Genomic DNA, 23,757 nt, shown 5'->3' on the forward strand with positions numbered 1-23,757 from the left:
ATCCCTTCAGGGTTAAAATTTTTCAAAAATCCTTCTAAGTGGATGTCCAAATTACGAAAGTAAACATCTGTCCAAATTTCACGTTTCTACGCACAGCGGTTACGGCTGTGCGTGCGTCTTACCTCAGTCAGTGACTATAGATTATTTAATCTAAGTCAATTATAATATTTACTATCTTACGTTATATATAGACAATTATGTAACAGTATTCATTTAATTTTCAGAATAGACAACTTCCCTTGGCGCAGGGGTACTAAAGTGTGAATGCAAACGCGACAGGTTATGGGGTTGACTCTCGTGGAAATTAAATATTTAATGCTCTCATTTTCTCGCTCTTATAACGAGGCAAATCACTGCGTTGAATTCCACCATTCAACACGCAACGCCTCCAGAATTAGACGGATAGCGGGGAACGGCAGTGACTTAATGGGAATGAAGTGATCTCCTACACTAGGTTCCCAGGTTCCCCACGCCCCAGCTAAAAAAGACAATTTTTATTAATATTAAATTAACTATTATATATATTATATGAACTGTTAAATTATTTCTCATATATTTTTTTTTGACTCTACCTTGCAAATAATTTATTCAGTGATCTTAGGTCACCGGTAGAAGTAAAGAATTTATTAGAACCTTATTCATTACGTTTCTAAACGGACTTCGCTTGTATATAGAATGAGGAAGGTATTTAAGATACCATGAGGTGGACGCCATTGTGGCTCAAATGTAAAATGTGATAAGTACACGAATAGTGTGAGTTTGATTTCTGGATACGAAGGATGCTTGGGAGAAGGAGGCGGGGGAGAAACAAGAAAATATTTCCTTTCATAGCCATATCAAACAAATATTTTTATTTCCTCAATCTAGTTGAATATAGCGCGACATTGATTTTACCTGCCGAGACATTAAGTGTCTCTACAAATTAAGACAGAAGGAGGAGTATGTAGTGTTTTAACACTACTTTTCAAAAAATTTAAAATTTTAAATACCTAAAAATATAAAAGTTAAAACAGAATTTTCTATATAACGACCTAAATATACATATAGTTCATGAGAATCACATACAAACATATGCAACCCATGTCCACAGTCACGTTACACCGTACATACTGAAAAGTAAGAAGGCATAACTTCAAGTATAAATATATTATTATCGCAAATTTGCTCTCAATGGGAAACCAAGTCAAGCAGTTCTAAGAGGTAACTAGCTTGGGCTTCCACTGAATTCTATACTTTTTTTTATTTCATGCGATTTTTCTGATTTAATAAATATAAACATTCTACCGGGGCTTGAGGCTGTCGTGGCTCTGTGGCGCAAAGGTGTGACTATAAACGCACTGACTGTAGAATGAAATTTTTGTAATATTTTCATTAACTCGCTCTGGTAACTAGAAAGTGAGACGTTAAATTCCGCCACTCAACACACAATGCCTCGAACTCAAGAGAAAATCACTACATTTTGCTATAGATTCTCTCTACCTACCCTTATGTGATAAAGCATAAAGCTAAAATAAAACATAGCGCTATAAAACAAGTGGACACAACCACACGCCAGCGACATGTCCCGCAAACAGATCGACCTTTGTCGGTCTCAATTGAAGTTTGGAACCTTTCCATTCATTTATTTTATTCATGAAGTACCAAGAAGTCGACATGAACTTCAATACGTTTGGGAATAATGGTAGCAAAAAATGCCTTTTGTCCATTCCCACTGTGTTAAGTGAAAACAGAAATATATTCGTTGTTTTTAGTTGTGGCCGAAATATTTGTATTAAAAACTGTAATGAAACTGTCATTGGTGTACGTTTCGCGTTCGAAATGGCGACGTTACGAGTATTTTGTATGAGTTCGTCGCGGCATAGCGGCAATGTTTGGGAAACGACGAGTGTGGGTTTCTACTTGAGAAAATGAGTTATCTTTTCATTTCTTCTTTCTGGTAATAAGATAAAAGTTTAACATTGCTGATAGACTGATTAATATTCACTTCACAAAAATCAAAAGTAATTACGAAAAACACAGGAACAATAAATACACGGATGATTTGTCTGTGGCGCAGTTCCCAGCTTTACACCCAATTTCCCAGATCTTACATAAGAGGCAAAACTCAATGGCGAGTTTTGTCGCCATTGAGTTTTTGTTTGACGAAAAATAAAAATAATTCATTCCTCAACTTGGAAACGAAGCCACGACTGATATGAACCCATGACCACTATCTAAAATATTCGTTATGTCGTTATACATACATACATATATATACATCTCGACATTACCATAAAGTAAAACCAGTAGCAACCGCCAACCGTCATTCTGTCCGCATTTTATAGGAGCCAAGTTATGTTAGCCTATAATCTTGTTCAATGACTAGACTATAAAAGATTAAAAATGCATGATTTTTAATTTAAGGGGATTTCAAACAAACGTTAGGCTTTTCAGTCAATATAATAGGTAAATAACTTTTTTAATTGTTTTTGACGTAGTAAGTATAATATTCTTTAAAAAATTGTATTTTACTACTTTAAATTGTCAAACCAACCGCCGATTTTCCCAAAACTACTCTCTCAAAGGTCAATTTAGAAAAATTTAAAATTTTTTATAGTGTAAGCTATTAAATAAAAAGAGTGATTTAGCATTAAAATCTCTCTGTATTTTCTACCAAAACCATAGCTAATCTAAAAGAAACATAATATCTTGTACCAATTAAAAATTATTAATACAATTGCGTTACTTCAAATGTCAACCGCTACAAGTACAGTTCTGTCGCAACGCTGCCGTATCGTGAGAATATACTCGTAAATAATGTATGGTTAGTTCGTCTCGAGACGCTATTTATGTGACCAATTATTGATTGTGAACGTTTACTACTGTAGTTGCTTACTCTAGTCGCTATCGAACGCGTTAATTTGACATAGTTGTAGCATTATTTAATTAATTTGTGTGTAAGTTACTATAATTAATAATATTTAAAGAATATTTCGTTAAAAGAGAGCTTAAAATTCAAAATTTTTGCAAAAAATCATCTTAATAAATACAAAATTTTCACTATTAAAAAGGTAATAAGCATTATTAAAATACTAAAATATAATCCTGGAATACCGCCATACACAGCATGTCTGTCGAAAATACTTTACTACAGTAGTTAATTACTAACTCATCGATTACAAATAGTAGTTACATATTCTAGTTTAGTTTTTTAACCACTCGCCACACCGGTTAAAGTTAACCAGTTGACGGAAGACGTGCAATTCTTCAAACGCGTAAAAGGTATTTTTAATTTCTATTTCAATCTAATGGCGGGTTTAATGAGTGGGAAATGAATGAAATTATTGGTATTTAACTCGATCATTATATGCGTCTTTTTCTTCGTTTCTTTATTTCTATGCATTCTCCATAATTTTTCTATGTTCTCCAGTTTTTACTTAACTAATTGAATATTTTATAGGTATATGGAATAGCCTACCCGCGGCAGTGTTTCCAGGTCGGTACGATATGGGTACCTTCAAAAAGCGCGTCTATCTCCACCTCAAAGGCCGGCAACGCACCTGTAGCTCCTCTGGTGCTGCACGGGGTCGTGGGCGGCGGTGATCATCATCAGGTGACCCGAACGCTCGTTTGCCTTGTCCTTCTTTTTCCATAAAAAAAAAAAAAAAAAAAAAAATACTAAGATATGATAATAATTTGTTTCCCTGAGTTTTCTCTGAATTCCACCACGCAATACGCAATGCCTCCAGAATTCGGTGAAAAGTTAGGTACAGAAGTGTCTTAATGAGAATGGAGTGTCGTAACACTAGGGTCCCAAATTCCCATCCTGTCATTCTGCCATGTACGGGATAGCAAAACAGAGTCCACGGACAGCGTGAAGATAAGACAAAATATAGGAGAATTTTGACACTGGACACATTCTAATAAAGAGAGGTAGCTATACAATTATGACATAGAGGTTTTAGAAAAGAAAAGAAAATTACACGTATCTAAAGAATAGCTGTTTCCATGGCCTGGTTAAGAACTGTACGGTATTGATTGACGTGACCGTGAACTACTGTAAAGTATAAAAAAACCTACCGTATAGTTTGTTTCGAAGTAACTAAAATACATTTTTTTCTTGAAAATATTTAATTTTTCCTAATTTTAGTTTTTAGAAAACAATATATTTTTAATAAAAACGGCAGATAGGCCGCTAAACATTAAACTATATATAGTATTCCTAACCGTAGCTCAACCTTTGACTATAAACACGCACATAGATGGGTGGGCAGAAGGAACCTAGAGTCCATGAAGACACTACGTTTCTTTCTTTCCGTCCCATTGCCGAGACATTTACTGCGCCGTATCGCCAAGAAGGCCTAAAATTCTTATTTCTATATATTAATTTAAACAGTTCTTAAAAAAAATATATTAACATCACAGATGAAATATCTATAAAAAATGTGTGTAGTCTTTTTCTAACACCCATATGGTGGTACTCGGTTGAAAAAACCACTGTATTTTTTGTCTCAAGCAGGTAGTCGCTCTATAAGTGGAAGATTGAAACGTATTCATTTTAATTAATACCATCTTGAGTTAGTATCTGAATACCGTCTTCTCCTTAAGGTAGCGAGTTCGATTCCCAATTTTTTTAAAGACTTTTTTAGCTTCACATTTCTTTCATATGTAGCAAAAAAATAGAGTAAGCTTGAGACACTACGCTGTTCTAATTTTAATGGCAGAACGGCGAGTCCGACTCGCATTTGACCGGTTTTTTACAAGCTTTTATCTGACTTGCTGTCTTAGTGAATATATGTGAAATCTTGCAAGCTCAATTTGAGCCACTTTCCAGTCTTCGAATGAGCTGAATTTTGGATTACATATAATCAATATTGTTGTGAACACAAAATGGCCGCCGCAACAAAATGGCGGATTACAAAGTTTTCACAACCCCCATAATATGTGTATCAAGTAAAGGCCTTGATAAATTAATTAAGAGTTTGTAAAATACGTAATCGAATTATAAAAAGTTTGTTTTTAAAAAGGTTTTTTAATCATATTTTATTTTAATTTAATAGAATCACTTTAATGAATAGTAATCGAGCCCAGAACCATCGCATGTTTTAGCACTAGGTTACATCTACCCGCTTGCGTGAATCTAAAAAAAATATTTATGAAAATATAAAAAGATGTAATGAAATTTTACACCTCGTATATACAATCTCATGTCTCACTTTTTTGTTTTCAACAAAAAAATAACAAAAGGCAGTCTATATTGCAATTATGATTTCTCTGCGATAAAAATATAAATGTTAGAAAAATACTTATACAAATAATAACTTGCAAAAATTAATTCATGTTCATGTGATAAAGCTTTAATAATCGAGATTTTAATGAGAACCGGAAACTGCACCATCTTTTTTTTTCTTAAATCCTTAAAAAATTAAGATCTACTTGTCGTGATCTCAAGATCTTACTGTGCAATACCATATAAGGCCATCACTGCATTGTTTACTTCTACACGTAAAGATCAACTCTTGAAAACTTTCTTGTATAAACCAATCTTCTATCCTTCTCTCGCGCCACGCGACTGTATACTCATCTCTTTCCTGTTTATATATAATTTATATTGCTATCTCATTTTAACGGCACGCTTATTACCCATCTCTTTCGCACTGGGTGAACGCACGGAACATCCGCTAAGAACGAGTCGGCCCAAGACAGGTGCAAAGGAATACATTCTTTAACCTGTTTTTAACAGCCAGATGGCTTTTGGAACATTGCGAATTGGTCTCCAATCTCTTCGGTACAGATGGTTTATATAGAATTATAATTTAAGATTAATATTTTATAGATGTACATACAAATTTTTATAGTTTTCTAATGTTGTTATGGTAGAAAATTATAATTAAGCAATCAAGTTTATGTAAAAGCCATAGTAAATAGTGTCTGACTGTAAGCGTAGTGATAGTGGGTTCGATCCCAACTTGGGGAAGTGTACTATTTTTATTTAGAGACAAAGCAAAGAGTTGAATTTCGTTGCTTAATATGCAACATCCCATATATTTGGCGTTAAATGCAAAATGTTGACCTGAACTAGTTAACGTCAAAAATGTAACGTTGATTTTGGTTGTAAAAAGTCTTAACGGAATAATATATTTGACCTGAATAAAACAAACTCACTGCCTGTCTTAAACATTTACTTATCAAAACAAGAATAATATTAAACTGAATGACAATTTTATATAAATAAAAGTCACAACGTAAATAAAATATATATCTATTTATAATCCAATATCTCGTTCGTATGTTTGGATTGTGAGTTGTAACATTTCTCAAGCGACACTGATTTGCAATGTCACTTGGTAAATAGTTTCTTAATAAAACCGGTCAAGAGCGAGTCGGATTTTCGTATTTAATAAATTTTCATCGACATTAGTTTTCATCCAACATAGTCGAAATTAATGATAACATGTGGCTTAGTGGTCATAGCGCTTGGACGGTTTCCAAGAAGCAGAGAAGAAGGCATTGCTTTATTTTGCCTCGACACCAGAACAAAGACATAAAATTATTTAATTTCCTCGAGTCGAAATCGAACCCAAAACCTGTCGCGTTGACATTCACACGCATAAACTTCTTTTCTAACCCTAAAATAAGAAAAAAAGTATACAGTACATTTACTAACAACGATGCTTATATGGCTTATATTTATAGGTTTATACTCCACTCGAGGGAATGCTTATATATCCCAGGTCTTAGACAAAGGGGGTGTTTTGTTCCGCCACTCAACACGCAATGACTGAAGACAAAGAGAACTGGAAAATAAAGATGTGGGAGGAAATGGAAAATTTTATACCTTTTTTTTAATGTACCTAGTGAAGCCTTTGCTATTAAGAAGTAGGCATTGAAAAAGAGTTCAGATAAAAGAATAGAATATTTTTATATGATTAATTAATAGAAAAAAACAGCCAGTCGGACGTATTATATTCAGTTTCAGCTCTGATAAGATAAAGCATGGCATTTAGTTGCGCCAACCACCACATAATATCTCTAAAGAAACGGAAAATAGAGAACGGAGAGTACCAATGTTAAATAACTAGTTTTCAATAAAAGCTTATTATCAAAAACTTTTTTCAATTAATATTTTGCTTAAACTGTATATTTTATTATTATGAATAAACATAATACTCCTTCCACCTACTCGACGCGTAGTGTCTCGCACTCGGGCGGAAAGCAGAGAACGCAGTCTCGACACTAGGTTCTTTCCCTCTGTTTATCTTGCAGGAATAAGCGTGAAACTAAAAACAAGAAAAAATATGTAAGTAGTAAAGATATTAGGAAATAAAAAGTCTATTTGTTGTTTAAAGTAGTTTCATAGTAACGCATCGCCCGGACGTGTACAAGTCCCAGGTGCACTCGTTACAAGTAACACAATAACTACGGGAACGCTTTCTTAATTTATTATTACTATGTGTTTTAAATATCTTCTTATGTTTACTTTAAGACGTTTATTTTTTCATATGGGTTCGATTCCCTCTCGGTGAAATGATTATATACCTATGATTATTTTAATTAGGTACCTCGCTCTGGTGAACCAATCACAGCGTTAAGTTCCGCTTTTTTAACAAGCAATTAGAATTTAGAAAATTTTGTGGAGAGTAGCGACAGGAGTGTCTCAACACTAGGTTCACTCTAACTGGTCTGCTATGCGGGAAATAAGCGCGAAGCTTGTTTTTTTTAAAATAGTTTTTTTTCTTGAATTGTGTAAAATTTTTTTTTTTTAAATAGTGTTATTGACAGACATACATAATATTCTCAATTTCAGCTATTTCAGACAAAAGATTCATTTCGAATTCATTGAAGAAACATTTCAAAATATTATTTAAATACCAAACTACCCCCCAATTTTCCATTTCTATTACACTCAACGCCCATAGATTGCGTATTTGGCTAACTTCACCAGTATTAGACGACAGTTCCTTAAGTCAGCAAGATACCCGCAAACTATCTAACGCGATCTAGAGGCATCGAAACTTTATTGTAAATATGGTTAAGCTGCTCCATGAAAGGCTTAAAACTGAAATTAGTGGAACGACCGGGGCACACCGAGAGCTATATTTTTGGCGTAATTGCTTAAATTTTATTATTTACCATGTTGTAATTGTATTTCAGTAAAAAAAATCAGCGAACATTTAAACTATATTAAATACAATTAAAAATACCTCCTTTTTAAATCCGCATCGCGAAAATTTTTCATTTATTAATTGATTATTTACCACCATGTAATTGATTCCTTACATACTAAAGGAGATAAAATACTAAAATTAAATGAGGATCGAATCCCACTATAGGGAATGTTTATATTTAAGAACGTTTCCGTTTCCGCAGTATCAGTTATTAGACGTGGCGTTAGATTTCCGCTACAAACAAAAACTAACTCTTGAATATGAAAAATTTAGGCAAGTAAGGACAAGACTAAGCGAGGCGTTGAAATCCAAAAATTGAGATAAAAATGGGAAATTGAATGTTTTAAAATCCTCTGTCAGTCCTGCTAAATCCAGGATACAGAGAGAACCTGAAAATAAAACAATAGCATATTAGAGCTAACTGTATTGCAATCTTTCCTCTCTGACCCACACCGCTACAGGCTTACACGACTAAATACAATACCGGTTTCACAAATATATGGAAATTATTCTCAACACGCAGCCAACGCCTGATCTGGGCTTATGAGGGATTACACTTGCCTCTCGCTTCGGTAATATTCGCTAAATATGTCGCGTTAACTACTGGGTATCTATTAGTTATCTTATATAGTTGTGTAAATCTATTTAATAATAAATTAAAATAAGTATAGCAGCTTCACGCTGTATCCCGCACAGACAGGATAGGCAGAAGGAACTTAGTGTTAGGACACTCCGTTCTCCACTTTCCGCCAAATCTCCAGAATTCGGGCATTGCGCCAGAGAAATAGAAATTAAGTTTAAATAAATATTTCAGTAAGGATCCATTTAATAGTATTTAACTATTGCCAGTATGTACAAAAATGATGGGAATATAGATAAATCTCAACAATTATATTCCTTATTTAGTCTGTACGTGAAATATATTATAGCTAGAAGTCGTAATGGCTCAGTGGCACAGGATCTCGCTGTAAACGTGACGGTAGTGGGTTCCATCGCCCAACGAAGAAATAAATTATTTTTATTTTCTCGCTCTGGTGACAAGGCTCGTCGTCGTTCGTCGTTGATAAAATATAACTATATAAATTCTCACGATCAATGAAGAAGACACAGCCATAATAATCTATAATATGCTATAATTTATACAAACAACAGAAATACAGGTAAAAGAAATGTACAATTGATTTCTATTTAATATTAAATATATGGGTATGTAACAAAACTATTCAATATAAAGACTATTACGAATCACAGGCGCACCTGCCCGGCTCGACCGATGTGTGAGGTACCTACGGTTTTTGTCTGTCTGTATATATCCAGTTTCCGAGCTTATACTTGAAGCTTTATGGTTTTATTAATTTACAACTTTTTTGTTTTGTATTTCTCACATCATTCAGTGATAGGCAGAGAGTGATAAAGCACTAATAGAATTCAGTGACAAAAGGATCACGTATTTTTAACTTCACGCTGTATCCCGCAATTAGCATATAAGGCTGAGAACCTAGTGTTAGCACTCTCCGTCCCTATTAAGACATTTCCATTCCCGATTTTCCAACGAATAATGACGAAAAAAAATAACATAATAAATATTTCATTCTCCGAGTGGAAATCGAACCCACAACCTGTCGCGATTACAATCCACGACGACTGGCCTCATCCTGCACTTAGTATGCAAGTCCAGTGCAACGCAGTTCAATGGGAATGTTTCGCCAAAACAAAAAACATATGTACATACAAAATAAACGTCTGCTTTTCAAATTTTAGCGAATCAGTTTCATTTAATGATACATACAAAGTACACAATCTTTGTGAGTATCGGAATTATTTCGTTTAATGATATTTTCATTATTGCAATGCTTCGTCATTATTTTAAATAAGTTTTGCATTCATTGATAGCTTGTATTATATTTTTTTATTTTTTCTTTACGTTCTATCTCGCACATAGCAGGATGGACAAAGAGAAAATGGAAACCTAGTGTTAAGACATTCCGTTCGTAGTAAGACACTTCCGTTGCTCACTATCTGTTGAATTCTCTCGGCATTGCTTATTTTGTGACGAAACTCAAAGCTTTCTAAGCTAGAATGTACTGATTTAAACCAAAAAGGATCATGTCGACATAGCTTACAGTTTCCAAGAAATTTTTTGACAAATACGTTTATGAATTTTTTTAAGCCTATTAGGCAATTCTAACAATAGAAAAAAAAAAAAAGGAAATACAATAAAAAAATGATTATTCCAATATAACGATCCTTATTTTCATCTGGTCTCGTTTTAACAGTAAATTACAAGTACGTGTAAACATATGGACACAATTGCGTGCACCTCGTGGGAAGTGCGTGATGGTAATTGAGCTTTTTGTTGGCCTTTGTACCTTTCTTTGTAAATAGAGCATTTTTATGGGAATGTACTACATTGATATCTGTTTATAGTTTTACGTATATATGCTTTTCTTTGTTTTTTAGGTTCCCGATTTATCCCTAGCGGGATAGATATAATGAAAGAAGCGACAAGTACGACGGTTTATGCTGTAAAGTGAGATGATGATAAATCGTTTTTTGTGTGATTTAGAAATTTTATTACTGTAACGTTCATAAGTTTCTTAATATGTTTTTCCAAATTTTTTGTGGACGTTAAGTTTTTCAGTTTTCCCATCACCAGTCAACATTTGACTTTCTAGTCTATTTTAACTTTACATTTCTTATAATATTAGCATTGCATAAGCAATTTCCTTAAATGTCATTATCAAATAGTTAAAAATAGTGATGTGACATTAAAAATAGTTTAAAATTTCCATTCCATTGAACATTAAAACACCCACATCACTAGTCAACAAAAGCGTACCAAATACCGACGCTGTACCAATCCGCGCTCGATAACCGTCGCTAATGTGTCCTGAAACCACAGTTTATACTGACAAATGTTTTACATTTCGTATGTACTTTGTAAATTAACTATGTATTTTATAGTTTTACGCTGTATCTCACATACAGGAGGGAGAGCCGAGGGAAAGTAGTGATAAGATACTCCGTTCCACACTTTCCGCCACATTTTAAGAGGTGTTAGCGTGTTGAGTTGCGAAACTTAACGCCACGATGTGACACTTAAATGTTAGAACACAATTATTACAATAAAGTTACAGTAAAAACTGTTATTAAGCATTTTTTTAATTACTCAAGGCTCAACGCTGTTGTCTTCTTGCCAGCACGAGAAATAGGCAATTATTAATTATCTCTTGATGGGAATCGAACCCACAATCAGAGTCAGAGGTTGTGCTACGAAGCCACTCCTATTTATAATAATATCAATTTTTCACTCAAATTATTGTTAAAAGTTTGTTCACGGTAAAATGTAACAAAATTATGAAATTGGTCAGTTAATTAAAGTATTGGATCGCAATGTGGTTAACTATTGGGGGTAGATGAGAAATTACCCGGAAATATTTTAATTTTGGTATAATTTTACCTTTTGCACAAATATAGGTCACAATGTTTAAAATAATATAGTATTGTATAGCATTTCATCTATAATTAATTAATAATAATTTTTAACGCATCAAATTTAAAATTTTACACTTTAAATTCATCTAATTTTGACTTCAAAATAATCATTTTATACTCGGATTTGAAGTTTAAAAATATTAATTTGGAGTGAAAAATCACTATCTAAACCTATAATAGTTGGTGTAGATAAGCATGTTTTTTATTTTATTTGTAAATTATATCATTTATTTATGTTAAAGATTTAGAAACATTCATACATATCAACAAAATGTAAATCTTGGTCTTTTTCCCATATGGATGTGTGATACCAAAACGGGCGAACCCTGTACTATGGTGACAAGACAACTGATGAGCATACATACATATTTATAAGTACATACATAAATAAATAAATTCACACTCAGATGTAGAATATAATGCTCATAAATAAAAGAATGAATAAATAAGACAAATATACCTAACGTAACATGTCCTGCGTGAGAATCGAATTGACTACCTTCATTTTAATTGTTTTAAGGATTCCATATCCAAAGAGTCCAACGGAACCCTATTACTATGAATCCGCTGTCCGTCTGTCTGTCTGTCCTTCTGTCACCAAGATATGAGACACATCCTACGAACCGTGGTAGCTAGACAGTTGAAATTTTCACAGGTGATGAATTTCTGTTGCCGCTTGAAGCTAAAACAGAATAAAATCAATGAAAATAATTAGATTTTACCATCAAATGTTTCTTAAGTGGGGGAAAGAGGAGAATGGAGTGTCTTAACACTACATTCTTCCTGCCTCTTCCTAAATGCAGCGTTAAGCTACAATATTATATATGTACATATATTGTACATACAAAATATATGGTCATATGCAGTTGCATCGTTTGTTCTAGTGGCTAGTTTATACGGTTATATTTGTTTTGTCAATGTAAATGTGTATTCCGTTTTAGTAAAAGCAAAATTTAATGTTAGATTTCTCTTTAGCATAAGTTGGATCAAAGAGGATTGTCAATAAATTGGGATCCCCATTTAAGCATAAATGTCAAGTAAAACAAACAGGCTTAGTAATTAGATATTGTAGTAAAGGTGTTGTAGCATTAGCTTGGCACCGACTTCAAAATTATAAAATCTTTATATAATTATTTTTCACTTTTTAGTTCGTTGTTAGAAGTCGGTTTTTGTTTTTGTTAAAAATTAATTTTCTAATTTTCGAGACACTGTTTTGAGTGACAGAACTGATCGCTACGCTTTGTCTACTACGAGGAAATGAAAAAAATATATAATCATTTAGTGGAGTAACACTGAAACCCACAACCATTACATTTACAGTCAGACGACAAATATTATTTTTAAATTAGAAGTAAATATTTTATAAAAACACAATTGAAACTTAGACATGTTTACGGGAGCGCGAGTGGGCTTTTAAAAATAACTAAGGAAGTTAAATTTAAATTTACTTTAATTAAAATAAGAACAAAGGTATATGTTCTTGTAACTAACTTAAAATTAACTTAACTAGTGAATCGACCGAGCAGAAGTGCATGCTCTAATCGACTAAAGAATAAAATATAGAATAATTAATATTAAAACACTACGTTTGTTTCCCATGGCATGAGGGGATTCGCGTTACATACGCCGAACGCGGATTAGGCGTTTACCGGTACCGTTCTCACGCCATGAGGCAACATAACTACTTATTTAAATTGTTACAAATCGTTCAATATAAATCAGAAATAGATATAAGAAATTCAACACGAAAACCTCTAACAAAGAGCTTACTGACACCAACAAAACAATATTACCTCATATTAAAAATCGACAGATATATATATTAATTTATATTTAAACGCAAACATAGATAGAAAAGGCAAACAAAAATATCCAAAAAATCTTGTACAAACACAGAAAATGATAAACATAAAGGCATTAAAAGTGCAGCGGGTGTGAGAGCAACAGTACTAAGGCCTTACGAGACTATGAGCGAAATTATTATTTCAACATGAAAATGTTCATAGTCTTAAATGAGTGCACTGTAGTGCTCTAACTTGCGCTAAGTACCTAAGTAAAAGTTATGGCAACATACAGAGCATTAATTGTTTGCAAAACGCAGCTTTTGTTGAATGCCACTCTCCGCTTCTCGAAATCAATATCGGCAAATAAAGAAAGGTGAATAATCTAACGATATCTGTTTTAATTTTAATTTACAATATTTATTTCAATTTTTGGATGTTTTCGCACGTCCATAATAATCTATTAACAGAATCTATCCATACATTGATTTAATTATTTTGATTTAATTATACCAAATTTATGTTACATGGCAGAACCTATCGCTATATTTTATCTATTCAAACCCCTTTTTCACCATGCCTAATTCAAATGTAAAAATTTTCATACACATAATTATTATTAATTCTTCGAACGGAACGACTATATTCTGTCATAACTACGAACATTCTTAAAACGGAAGTCACCATTAAATCGAAACCTCATAAAAAATAAATTAAAAACAGTTCATCCGTTGACCATTTGGCATACAGATACACACAGCCAGGAACATCGTACCCTTATCCTTCTATTTTCGTTGGGCAATACACGTTAAAAAAATCACAACTTTTCCTGTCAAAACATCCCCCCGTAAGTACACACGTAGTCGTAAATATGAGCGTACAGCGCTAACTTTGTGAACGTTAACCTGTTAGGCGACGTCAAAGTTCCCACTGAGCTACTAGAACAATACATGTTGCAACCGACTGTGAAGAGCACAGTGCTGAGATTAACTAACTCACCTAAAAGTTACTTCAATTTATTTGTAAAATCACTTTATGGGTGATAGAAGCTGTTGTTGTTTATATTTCTGGTTGTTTGCAAGTAAAATTTCGTATTATATATGTTTCTACATATTATATAGATGCATAAAGAAATAAAGGTTTTATATTTTTTTATATAAAATTATATATAAGAAAATACTATGTTATTACCAAAAGAAAGCAAACCAACGAAAACTACAAAATCGCTGAACTTATTAGGGTCTACAGTATTTCCTGAAAAAAATGCTGAAACTCTCCCAATATTCAAATGTAAATTGAATCTTCTCCTCATTTGCGATAAAGCGCCTATGCAGAATTTATTTTACTCCATTAGCATATTAAAATGTATTTGTACCTGTATACAGTTGGCATGTAAATGATATTTTATTTTTTATTTTCATTTTTATATGTGTAGGTACTGTTGACAGAAGTGATATTACTAAAAGTTTTTAGAGCGTATTGTATATGCGAATATAACTAAATGGCTCTTTAGTCTGCACTTCATTATGTATTTTCTTTTTAGGGTTCCGTACCTTTTAAGGAATATAAGTAAGAATCTTTGTAAGATTATTTTGTTGTCCGTCTGTCTGTCTGTATGTCTGTCAAGAGCATTCATCTCAGGAATATTTGAAGATATTGAGTTGAAACTTAAACCATATACTAATGATTATCTGAAAAATAAAACGTATTTTTATATTTACTTTAAAAAATATATACTGTTTATATCGCAAAAAACGCTTATTACACTATAAAAAGAATGAAAGTTAATAGGCTACTTCCGATTGACTTAGAATAATGAAATTTTGCAGCTAGCATTTACAGATAGTGCCTTAAAAGGGAGGCAAAATTTGGCATTAAACTCCACTAGTTCAAGTGAGGAAAGCTTCGAGATCTCCAATTTTAGTACGGAACCCCCGGTGCGATTTCATGGAATAGTAAGTAGCTTCAGGTCTGTAATGAGAAATAAATAAACGCCAATATACGATAGATCCAAAAAATTATGGCTGTTTAAAAGATTAAAAAGAAATTGTATTTTTTTTTGGTAACTGTACCAACTCATGCCCCTAAATTAAGTGTTGATCTTATTTTAAGCGTGCGGTTTGCCGTTACGTAAGCGGTGGATATTTTTTCCTTCTAATGATGCCCATATATTTTTTATACTTTTTAATTGGTTACGTTTTAAATGTAAATTTACAAAAATATAGATACATTAAAAGAGAATAAACTAAAAAAAATAAGTACTTAACGTTTTAAAGCTTTCGTTTATAAATACCCTTTTATGGTACAATGTTTATACACATATAAATTTCTTCCGTTACACAGTGAGAAACAGACAACGCACGGCCAAAACTACGCGTAGAGCAATGTTCTACGACAATAGCTAATAGGTTATATATTTAGTTTTCTTTAAAGTTTTGTAATGCAAAAGAAGAAAACAGGCCCTCAGGATCACTTTCTTGTTTGCTCTTCTGTCTGTCAAGTGCTTCTGGAGACAGAAAAAGTAATTTTCTAAGTCCATGTAATTTTATATAAGAGAGTTAATTATCAGTTTTTCTCCCTCTACGCATTTTGCGGTCTCGTTGCAACAGCGAGGAATGAAAATAAATCGTTCCCTCGAACGGGACTAGAACTCAGAACCATCACGTTACAGAGAGACACTATCCCATTGCGCTACTGAGGTTTCAAGACGGCCTTATTATTTGCATATTTCCACGTTATCACAGTACAAATCAAAATACAAACACGACGTTAATTCCAACCTGTTTTGTTTTACAAAATAAATAAATTTAAACTGTTTAAGTTTAAAATTTATCACAAAGTTAAAACACACAAGTTGGCACGCCACGCTTTGTTTATAAAGCACGCGAAAATTTTTAATAATGCACAAATTGCCACTTTTATATGCTTTTTGGGAGTAATATTTAATATTCTCGCAATTAACAACGTAGATACTGGAAATCAGGTTATGTATTATTTAGTTTCTGCCTGCGCATTCGTTTGAGTAGATTTTTAAATTGGGTGCAGGGTGAAATGAAATATGGCAGTGTATACACTAGTTATTTTTTGCTATTTATCAGCTACTCGATACGTAACATATAGCAGGATAGGCAGAGGGCCTAGTGTCAAGACACTCCATTCCCACTTTACATTGAATTTTCAAGGCATTGCTATTATATATTCAGCGTGAAGCTATTTTATTTTTTTTCGTTATTTTTAAGCTTTACGCGGAAACCATCGCTTCCGTTGCCCACTTTCCTCCTAATCCTGAAGGCATTGCGTGTTGAGTGGCGGAACTAAACGTCACGCTTTGTCTCGATATCAGAACCAAGAAATGAAAATGTTATTAATATTTAATTTCCTTAAGTGGGGATCGAACTCACAACCGTCGTATTTACAGTCACACCATTAAGCTCCTGCGCCACGACTGGCCTCAAAATTTAATTAATAATTTATTTTATTTTTATTTAAATACATAATATAGTTATCTATATATATAAAATCGAAAGGTCACTCACTCATCACGAAATCTCAGAAACTACAAGTGCTAGGAATCTCAAATTTTGCATAGGAGTTACTTATAAGACGTAGGTGCTCGCTAAGACCGGAATTTGCAATATACTACTTCCAAGGGGTTGTTTTTAGGGTCGAAAGTTTGTATGAAACTTCGTTACTACAAATGCTAGGAGTGTCAAATTTTGTATAGACGTCACTAGGACGTAGTCATGGAGACAGAAATTAATAATAACATAGTTCACGTGGGTGAAACCGCGAGCGGGCCGCTAGTATAATATAAAATTAATAATTTTATCTAAAGAACCAGAGGATTACATTTTCGTGTGGCACATTTAAAATACATACTAACACATCATTAGCGCCAAACACTACACTGCTCTTGCAGACTCAATTCGAGCAATTTAAAATATTCTTTTGAAATATAAATTCTCACTAAATATATTTTGTTGTGGCGTCGACACATGGCTAGCGTTTGGACTGTTTGTAGAAACGTTTTTTGTTAGATTTTTTTTTTATTACTGTAATAACAACGTAACTTAATTTTTGTATCTATGAGAATTGAACAATGATAAGTCGTAAATTCATTAAAGTCAGTAATCGACTTGTTTTAGCTCAACGTTCTATCCCATAGCAGAGTAGAGGCAACCTCGGAACCTAGTGTTAAAACATTCTGTTTCTTACTTTCAGCTGAATCCTGGAGCTATTGCGTGTTGAGTGGTGGACCTGAATGCTGCGCTATGCCTTATTACTAGGGCTTGCAGGGCTTGGTTGCTTGGCAGGGCAGGAAAAAAGCTAAGTGTTATATACTTTTACATATGGCGTCTATAGAATCATATTCTAATTAAAATGATAAGAATATTATATTTTTATTTCTAAGTTCAACATTTGGTAAAATTAAAATAAGTGAATTACATTTTATTCGATTTGACCCAGTCGATGTCTTAATATCAATCGATTAAATAAGAAAGTATAGCAGTGATTTTTCATAAAATATATAATTTTTGATGAAAGCGTCGTGGCGCAGCAGTTGTAACCGCGACAGTTGTGAGTTTAATTCCTATTCGAGACATTGAATTAATTTCATTTCCTCGCACTGGTAACAAGACAAAGCGCGGCAATAACTTCCGCCGCTTAAATCAATACTCAATGCCTCAAAAAGTATAGGAACAGAATGTTTTAGCACTAGGTTTTCTCTGCCTACCAGCTATATAAAGGATACCATGATACTAAAAAAAATACAACTAATACATTACAGAAGAAACGTAAAACCTAAAAAAAATAACATAAATTATATTCCATCACATCCAATATAATTAATGCGCTGTAAATCTGAAAATGGTTTAATACCACTTGAACTTAACGGAAGTGTTGCTACGCTTGCCGTATTGCATGCCGTTTTAAACTTATGATTTTTCCATTCCTAACACCTATTAGTGGCGTTTAATTTTTAATTTATGCTTATCTTATATTAAATTAATTATAATACAGTGGTGGAGTGGCGCAGATATCCTGCGTGTGATTGCAAACGACGGTTGTAGATTCAATTCCCGTTTTGGTTTTGAATAGAATTATTTTCATTTGCTTGCCATAGTAAAAAAACAAAGAATTTCTCGCAATGTCTCGAATATTGGACTGAAAGTGAAAATGAAAATTCATATCTTCGATAACAGCTGCATTCTTTTTCGCGAGCAGCAGGGTAGGCGGAGAGAATCTGGTGTTAAAACAATGAAGTGTCTCTGCACTCCGCTTGAATATTGTAGATTTATAATTATTAAAAAATAGTTCCTATCCACTTGATATTTATCAAAGGTCTACTTATACATTTCACTGTAGGATATAGCACGAGAATAGATGTCTCCTCAGTAAAACCAGGTAACAAGTGCCCTTAAGAACAGAAATACGACATCCGTGTTCAATTATTATTTAACAAATTACTCTATTATTTAAAAAAATATATAAAAAAATAACTATTTCTAAAAATTTCTCAAGTAAAACCAAACGTCTTAAATCTGAAGCGACGTTATTACACTCGAGTGTGCAAAGCGGAACCGTCGCGAAGCAAGACGTATTGGAAGCTGGGGCCTCGCGCAAAAGAAATTTTATTTCCCAACGACCCTTGTGAGCCATACCTGGCTGCCTTGAGCGTGGAGTGCATCTGCTACTATCATTTTGTATGTGAATTAAAAATATGCATTTATTGCGCATACTAAATTGTAGTTAACTTGTTATCGCTCGTGGTTTTTCGTCTGTTAAATGTATAAAATATTAATCTATACCAGTATTATAAAGCTGAAGAGCTTATTTATTTGATTGAAAACACTAATCTCAGGAACTACTTGCTTTAAAAATTACTGGCTTTAACTTTCTTTTTAATTTGATATAAGATTAGCTAATTACCAAAAACAATACGTATTGGTTTAGTTATTGTAAGCTTAGAACACAAAATAAATGATCAAATTCATAATATTAATATTTCTTTGTCTATAACCTAAAGATGTTCAAACAATAGCAAAAAAAAATCTAATTTACTTCATGAATAAATAAATAACAGTATTTATTATTCAACAGATTTTATTAAAAACAATATAAATTGTAATCAGCCCACCTTTATAAAAAATTATAATTTCAAGGCCTCTTGTAATAATGAAGTGTTTTTGTCTAGACCATCTTTTTATACTGTTTTTTTATTTATTATAAGATTACAAAACACTATCCAGATTGAGGTTTTAGTCGTTATTAAAGGAATTGTATAATAATGAAACCGTTGTGCCGCAGGAGTACAAGCGTGTGACTAAGCATGGCGGTCCTGGGTTCGATTCCCACTTAAAAAATTAGATTATTTTTTAAATAGAATGTTAAAACTCTTTCATATGGTTTATGTACCATTATTTTTTTATCACGCTGTATCCTACATATAGATGGTTAGGCAGAGGAAACCTAGTGTTAAGGCACTCTGCTCACCATTAAGACACTTCCATTCCCCACTTTCCGACAAATTTTCGAAGCATTACGTGTTGAGTTACGACCGAAGAAATGAAAAAAATCTAATATTTCATTTCCTCGAATAGGAATCGAACCTACAACGCACAAGCAACGGTCCCTAAGCCACGAAGAAATAAAATTTGAAAAGGTTGAGAAATTCAATACAAATAAATGTAGGAATAGTATAGTCGTACCTTATAAATAGTCTCCATGTCGCCCTTCACATCGCTACGTGCTTAAACCTTAAAGAGAACATTTGAAATTTAAATCCACGTTTTGGCAAATTGAGAAATCTTTGGCGAACATCTCTCAAACGTAGGGTGGCTAGGATTTTTGTATTATTGGGATTTTTTTTATATTTTTAAATGTATATTTTGTTTTTTTTTTCCTAGGTGGTGGCACAAGCGTATGTGTTTTGGGTTCCATTCCATCCATTCATTGAAAATACAAGGTGTAATACTTTATTATTGAATATGCTTATATACGGAAGCGAACATAAAAAATTTAAACATTAATATTGAAAAGGAAAAATAAATTGTAATTTTAATTAATTCTTAAAAAACATTTATAAAAGTGTGTATCGATTTCATGCAAAAAGTACTGATTTGATTTAGAAGATAGAAGATTTTGTAAAATTAGGCTATAATATAACAATAAGTTGAAGCGGGCGAAGCCGCGTGCGGGTCGCTAGTCCTCGATAATTACATATCATGGCACCCCTCACCAGATACCGCCATTTAGCTCGATTGCTATTTGCGATGACACCTTATCTCGAAATTACTTTATTAAAACGCTTACGAGATTTTGGTATTTATTCTCAAAGGTGGGAATGATAAAGTATCTAAAGAATAATTTAGGGGGGATTGTAATAATAAATTACTATAAGTATAATATAATAAGTAGATGATTAAATAATGATTATTACTACCACGAAAAGTGGAAAACTACTTTGTTTTCATTTCAGTAGTGTTTTCACTGTGTATATCACTAAATACATAAGATATGTATATCATCATTGAGTATTTCAGTATATTCCCTGAGGTACCTGGTAACGTAGTGCTAAAACACTCCGTTCTGCTCTTTCCGCGGAATTATGTAACAAAATCCGATATGTATAGGTATGTTCATAATTCTCACGTAACAAAACAAAGCATATTTCAACCCGATTCCGTAGCGAGTACGTTGCAAGGTAATAATTAGCATCTGTATAAGATTTACGTGTTTCCGCGCCGTGCATTCATTGCTAATACTACGTTTATTTGTATAGGTTTCTAGGTATCTGTTCATATTGAAGCTATCTTTGTTCTGTTTAATTTATTCTGTTAATTTAAATGATCAAACGCAACGATTGCTGGTATAAATGTATTTTTTTTTTCAGCTTCACGCTGTTTACCATACGGGAACCTCGGGGACCCTCTGCCTACCCTGCAATACGTGCAGGGTAGGCAGAGGGAACCTATTGTAAGACTCTCCGTTCCACATTTTCCCCCGATATTTTGAGTGCGTGTTGAGTGGGGGAAACTTAATAGAACTTTAAGAAGACGAGAGCAATAAGCGCATCTTCCAATTCTATCATCAGATCAGCTCGATCGTGACTGTACTGCCATCTAATCTACATATGTATAATTGCCAAGTTTCAACAGGACAAGGATTAGAAGAGATTACAGCTCGCCCTAATAAAAGGGTGTTAAAATTCATCTTTTGCATAAGTTTTTCGTAAAGACCCACAGTATTTGGGTAGGTTTGAGGAATCCCTATAAACGCTTTACCGCAAGAATTTTACACGAATACAGCGGAATATACCGGTTTTTGTATTGAGTTAATATATTTAGAAATATGTCACAACAGTCAATCAAAACCTCAAATTAAAATTATTATAATATACTTCGTATTCGAATCCGCTACCCTACCCATTTCAATTAGGACAAGCAATGAGCAATACTAGGTTAAACACACTACTACCCCTTTACCGTAACATCCACAGAACATTTAACATAGAAACACGCACGCAAATGATAACCTCTTTCTTTTATAAGTCATTTCAAAGGCCCCTTTCTACATATACCTACTTGCAGCCTAGTTTGTAGGTGACCTAAGTCCGACTGAGGGTAGCCTAGCATATTTTTATAAGGGTTTTATCTTTTAAGAGATCTGTTGCAATTAATGCTTATAATGGATTAGCTTAGTAATAGGTTCATATCGACTATGTTTTAAAATGTTTTTTTTAAATTCTGCTAGATAAAATAAAATTAATGTCTAGCGCGGCGTTGAATCCCGCCATTCAATACGCACTGACTGAAGAATTCGGCGGTAAGTATGGAATGGAACTGTGTTTCTTAACGCTAGGTTCCTAGGTTCCCTTTGTATACCCAGCTAAGTGCGAGATACAACGTGAAAAAAATCTTATTAATATCATCGCGTGTCATATAAATATTACATACACATATGTGTACATATACTTTTCGATATTTTTTTATTTATCGCCACATTGTTCAATTTAATACTCAATTCCTTCGACTATAGATTGTCGTCTCTGCCAATAAATAATATAGACAAGCGTAATTTTCTTATGGCTAGATAAACAATCCAAGTGCAGATTCGTTAATTTAAATGTTTTAATTGTTTTTTTTTTATCTCCGCATTCAGAATGTAGCAGGGTTGACAAAGGGAACCTAATATTAAGTTGCTCTCTTCCCCAAGCACTGCCTAATTTACGAGAGATTGCATGCTCAAGCGAAAATTTCCCCCAATTAAAATTGAACCCACAACCGTAGTGTCTACATCCAGACGCTGTACCACCACGGCCTGGGCTGGTGTTTTTCCATCTGACTTCATTATAAAACTTCCCAATTTACGTTTTTCCAAGAACCATTTTAATTCCTCATTCGACCCTCATCTCGTGATGTGATTCGGGTCCTCTATCCGAGCGTGAACGCTGCGACTATTCTCATTTTCCTTTTGTTTTACTTCCTAGTATTGCAAATTTAACTTTAATATTTCATAAAAGATAAATGGTAAAATTCGGACTAAAACCACGATTTCTACATAAATGATAATTATTATGAATCCGAATATATAAATATATATTTTTTAAGTTCACACTATAGCCTGCACGTAGCAGAGTTGATAGAGGGGACCTGGGAACCTACTCTTAAGACACCTCGTTAAATAAATTATAAAATACTTTAATATACGATATACTACTGAATCTGTTAATGCCCAACGTTTCTAAAGCCAACAAGATCTCCATATTATTTTAAAATATATAATAATTTTATACGTTTAAATTTTAAAATAATTTCCATTTTCCGTGAATAAAGCTGTAATTTAAAATGTTTTTACCGTATTCCTAGTATAATTTATAAATCAAAGGTTTTTTTTAAATATCTCATAGTATTTATAAAATATTTAGATAAAATCTATTCAAAAATTTTATACACATATCTCGCGCCATTCAAGGTAAATAGAAAAAGCCTTTGATGCAATACTTCTTTTTATAGTTTCCATAACATTTTACACCTTAAACCATGCTATTCATTCTTGCTAATGAAAAAAATATTTAAATATGTATCAAAAAATAAATAAAGGTGTATTTTGTAATGTTTTTATACATTATTTACTAACCCGCATTCTAGCCTATTATCCTATTAATATTGTAGCCTATTATATTTATTTGTTAGTTTTAAAAAGTGAATAATAATTTTAAAGTAATTCATTAAGAACTATACGAACTTAAGACGGCTTAAATCTTAGACGGCTAGAACACGAAATTCGAATCCCGACACATTGTTTTTTTTAAACGTACATCTCTTAACGTA

This window comes from Heliconius melpomene, chromosome 1 (assembly GCF_056956725.1).
Source record: "Heliconius melpomene rosina isolate 202511_hmr_F chromosome 1, ASM5695672v1, whole genome shotgun sequence".
In the NCBI taxonomy this organism is placed as follows: domain Eukaryota; kingdom Metazoa; phylum Arthropoda; class Insecta; order Lepidoptera; family Nymphalidae; genus Heliconius; species Heliconius melpomene.